The following is a 5,779-nucleotide window of genomic DNA, read 5'->3' as shown; positions in this document are numbered from 1 at the left end:
CTCTGTTAAAACAGGGGGCCCCGCGTGAATGTGCTTCTGTGGACACAATAGTGTAGGAGAAGCCATATGCAAGTAACCTCCTGCCCCGCAGAGCGAGACAGTGGTCCTGCGGCGATCACTACACCTGGGAAGGAGAGGCTATGAGAGACGCTTCACTTTCCTTTGGCAAGCGGGACGTCAGGCCCAGGCCTTGCACACCCCCCGAGAAAAATGTATACTGACACAAATTGGAAACAGCTATCGTAGTAGAAAGTAAACAGCAGGAGAATGGATACAAGATTTGCAATACTGATTTATCCTTTCTCGGGCAGTACACCAATTAATTGTAAGATGGTAATCTTACTGTGTTTGATGATTAAATAGTTTAGTGTACATAAGGTAAATCAATGAATTTCAAGAATTGCTATATCAAAGGCTATATATCAAATTTCAATTATATCATGGTTACTTACTCTTTAGACATTTCCTATGAACATACTCTTCTGTCTATAATGATTAAATTTGATGAAGAGATGCATCCTGTTGAGCACTTATCTCTCATTGCAAAAGTAGGTCATTATGACCCATAGATTATATGTTTCACTGACTTGGATTACATTTTGTGTTCGATGTTCAGTTTTCGGAGAATGTTTATGCTAGAACCCTGAAATTGATTATACGCATCTCTGCTAGTACAATACCTATGAAACACTGTAAGTTCATAATAACCAGTATCTTCATTGTGACCGATGTTTGTGCATAGCTCGTGAACACGTGAAATGTTTGCATGTTATATGCACACTATTCCTACCTAGAATCATGAAACTTGGCGAGAAATGTATCTTGACATGGATTTAACTCTTATCAAGAAAAGAAAACTTTATGACATATTTCATGTTTCAGTGATTCTTTTGAAATTTTTGTGGTGTTTGTTTATTTAATAGGTGCTATGAGTTCGAGAATCATAAGAAAATGATATGCATCTCTGTTATTATTGCACCCGTAACTAATGAAAGTTACTGTCACCTAAATTTTATGATTTGCTGACATCGGTTAAGTAGTTTTGTTCAGCTCATAGCTACACAAATTTTTTCATGCCATATATAGTATAGCATGCACGGAAGGCTCGTTCTGGACGTTATAATAAATATATTTATTCAGTGGTAATTTTCTCATACTCATGACTTTGCATTGTGATAGGTTACTCCTAAAAGTGTGAATGTGAAGCAGTTTTCACGTTTATTGTTGTAGAATATGCAGAACAAATTTAATGTATGTTTTTTTTTTACCAAGTCATTTTGTACTTCTTATTTATATTAGAGAAATGAATATTTTTCTAATTGTTTTGTCTTTTCTGAACCATCCCTGTGATGGTTCAGAATAGACAAAACAATTAGAAAAATATTCAGACTAATGTCAGACTAAAGTGATCTCGACAGTTTATCATTGGCCCCTGTGGCCAATGATAAACTGTCGAGATCACTTTAGTCTGACATTATTTTCTGCAGGATAACTAATGTTTACAATTGTATAGGAAAATAACGTAAGCGCCGTTTAGGTCTCTTACGTTTGTGGCTTTTAAAGGTCTAAGAGGCTTATAAGTGAATATTTTCTTTCCTTATAGGACACTTGTATGTTACATTGCGGTGAAGAATAATGACTTTATAAATAAGTTAAGAATTTCATTTATAAATGAAACATACCTTATAAGGAAAATGTACGTCATTCACTTACTAAAGTTATAAAGGCTATAAGAGTGAATTTCTGATAAATGCAATGAATTTGGATCTTAGAACTGACACCACTTCACCTCTGTTTGACCAGAAATTGTGACCTTCTATAATTGATAAGTGATCAGTTTGATCGAGGGTTTATGTAAATGTCTATCTCTAAGTTCTGATCTTATAAAATATTGTACACGTCCATTTGAACGGCAATCTGTGGAAGGATTCCAACACATTAGCTAGCTGCTTGGAACCACCATATTTAAAACAACTTACTCAATATCAGAAAACAAGTCGGTGTAACCTTATTTAGTACATGCAGACCGACATAGTTTAAATTCAGGAAATGAAACAGGAATCTTGATCTGAACATTTCTCGACCTCTGTATTTTTCCCAATTAAAAATCAAATTGATAATTGTTCAGCATGCATTATTTTCTCTCATTTCATAAGAATTTACACACTTGAATGTTTAGCGCCAAAAATTGATTTATATTAAATTACATAAAACAATTTATTGGACGTTAACATATTCATTGTTTCAAGGCAAAGTGTGGGTGTGTGTGCTCACTTATGTTCCCTTTTTGCAATCAACATACACATGCACCTTACTTTGTTCTAGTTTCGGTGCTTAAAATTCATAGAAGTTTATTTCAGTGTCTGTCTTTTTAATCTAACATTATTTTAAATAACATTTGATTAAAATGTCTCTTTTTTGGATATGACAACTTAGATACCTACATTAATTGAAGCTAAAGGATCTATTTTAATGTTTAAAATATTTTGAACAAAACAATGTATATGTCTCATTTTTGGATAAGAGTTCGGAGAAAACCTTGGGCATGCAATTGTATTTTGGAGTTAACTGTTAGTAAAAAAATGGCAATCCTTACAGTTCACGCATACTCTGCTGATTACAGTTATATCAACTAAAATTACTTATATGTCACTTATAATGTAATATAGTGCAGCATAGATCAATACTTTCTTCACTTGTTCTATACTTGTACAAAAAAATGTTTCACTTATTTGCATATGTAAAGTATAAGTAAGTTCTAAGCGACCTATAAGTAACATATAAGTTAAAGAAACCACTTACAAGTACAAAAAAAAGTTATTTATTTAAGGGAAGGCAGTTGGAACCAACTAAAAGCTTCATACAAGCGAGTTTTGTTTCACTTATTACTTTCTAGTTTTAATTATTTTATACCCCAATTTGATATCAGAAGGGGCATACTCTTTTGCTGATGTCTGTCCATCGGTATGCCCTCGACTCTATGCCTGTACCACAAATCCTTATATAATTCATGTAAACGCAATGGCACAACATGCATTTGTTTTGGAGACTTGAAGTCATATGCACTATCTCAAGATCATAAGTAGATTACATGGCTTGATATTCAGATCATAGCAGCAACATTTCAATTTTATTACACATTTTTGAACATAGTAACATTGTTGATGAAAACCATGTTTGCATATTAAAGCAAAAACCATGTAAAGATAGGTAAATTTGGTATATTTATAAAATGTGTAGATAACCTAACTATATTTTTAGGCCAATACAACAAAATTATTTTATTGCACTCTCGTTAGCCTTTGACACATTTTTTATGAAAACCTTCTTAGTGTGATTCAGTAAAAATTAATGTAGACATATTCGTTTTTAGGCAAAAATTGCATTTGTTATAAATTACATCTTTAGGCCGATATACATGTAACAATTCTTGAGTTTGTTTACATCTTTTTTTTTAAATATTGGAGGTGGAGTAATGTAGTTTATTGTGAATAATTATATTTTATAAAGATGAATTTGTAAGATATTTACAGAACCAGACGATTTTATTAATTATAAATTTTTGTTTAAAAGCATTTTTGAACTGGGGCTGTCGTTGCCTTATAGCAGTCTACGTGCATCGTTACATCAGTGAGGGTATACATGCTTTACAAATACAAACTATAGTTCAAATCGATTAATGCATCACTTAAAAATATACAAAACAATGATCCATTGCCCATGGATTCCGCATATTTCTAGGTCAAAGTAACATTGCCAAAGATCAAAGCCTTCCATCATCTGCTTCCATACAACTGATTTCTATGTGAGCTAAATGAGGTACATGCCCTATTTAGGAGAATCAATGTTTCCATACAACTAATTATTATGTTAGCTTTATAAAGAGCCTATTTTATGTGTGGTGGACTATTGGTGGAATATTATATGCAATAATTAAGAAAATCAATGTTCATGTCCAATTAGTTATTAGGTGAACTGTAGATCCAATCTATATGTCGTGTAATATTAAATACCATATTTTAGATCATCAATGCTTCGATGCAGCAAACTAGTATGTGAGGTATAGAACCATCCTATATGTAGTGCTGGATTATTAATTGCTATATTTGAGAAAATCAAGCCGGCTGAAAATAAAAATGAAATTTTCAGATAAGTTCTGAGGTATCCATGTTGTTGGATTGTATCCAAATAATAGCCTTGTGACTAATTATCATTTGCATTTTATCACTGTCAGTGCACACCGAACAGTAAGTATTCTGGATGCAAACCTTCATACTTTTTATTGCAAATCTGCATTTTTTATGTGTTTCAGCATATTTCCAATGGAAAGTATAAATTTCAAGGAATATATTCCTAGTACAAAAGTATTTGTTTAAAGTGGAACTTTTGCATCGTATGAATTTGGTACAATAGTAGGCTTAAAATTAATCCTTTTTCATTTTAAACCGTTGGTATACAGTCACCTGTAACAAAATGGGACAATTTATCTGCACTGAATTTCTATAAAGACTGCCTGCAAGGTACACTTTCTTTAACTCGAGCCATGCATTAGATTATATTCATCATTTTAAGTATTTACTCCTCTATGGTAAGTCTGTTTTGCAGATCTTACGACAAAATTATAGTAATTTTAAATAATATTAATAGTCAAGGGTGTTGAATTAATAGCATTGCCTTTTTGCTGTACTCTTCGGATTACTTGGCTAAATTTTTAAACGAAGAAAAACTGGCGGGAGAAAATCATCTATCAATACTTTGTGTATAATAATCTAGAATAGAAACCCACAAACGTTTGTCAATAAAACTTTGTTATAGACATTTCGGCAATAAAATAATATTGCAGTAAATCATTTGTATCTTCAGAGCCCCTGTCTGAAAGGAGACCAGAGAATGATGGCCTGAGACAGCTTAAAAGTAAGTCTTAACATACACACACACAAACACACACACACAATTATCTTACTAAGCTTATTGACATATGACCTCAAGGGCATTTGAGCTTATGTAATGCAATGTCTTCCATGTTCAAGGAACCCATGGGAGATTACTTCCTCTAAACTTCTGAGGTCTCCCCCATGCCATAAATATATTATTATTATTATTATTATTACGCGGCCATCATATCATCAGGTCATGACTGCTTATGGTATGGCCCTGTATCCATCGTTCTTTTCCGACCGTCAACATTTGTTTGTTAAACTCTGGTGGCCATATTTTGATCAGATCGTGATGGCTTTCAACAAAGCATCATATCATCAATAACTGAGACAATTTCATAGATGAGGTGATCTTGCATTGACCTTGTTACCACTGTATATAAATGCATTCCACTGTCGTCGAGCTCCACATGGACCATACTGTAAATCTCATTATTACTGTTTGTAAATGGTTGGTTCTCATAATAACATGGGTTTTTCACTTACCGTATTTCATGTATTTTCTTACCTTTTAATTTTTCGTACATAATCCAGATATCGAAATCATAATTATTTAAATGTATCATAATTTCTCATACATATAGCATTGTATTTTTCGAAAAATCTATTAAATTATCGGACATAAACCTGTGTAATTGGGATGCATTGGTCACACCACAGCCTTCATTAACATATCTGCATTAATGAGCCACATGTAAACATTTGCACATGAACTATATTACACTAGTGAAGAGTGGCCGAATGGTCTAAAGCGCTCTCCATTAAGGATCACTGCCATCTCACCTCCGTCTGCGTGGGTTCGAGTCTCGGATTCAGCCAATGTGGGAAAGCTTGCCAGTAGC

The sequence above is a fragment of the Sinohyriopsis cumingii genome, chromosome 9 (assembly GCF_028554795.1).
Source record: "Sinohyriopsis cumingii isolate HCF-2022 chromosome 9, ASM2855479v2, whole genome shotgun sequence".
Lineage (NCBI taxonomy): Eukaryota > Metazoa > Mollusca > Bivalvia > Unionida > Unionidae > Sinohyriopsis > Sinohyriopsis cumingii.
This window is presented reverse-complemented; position numbering follows the sequence as displayed.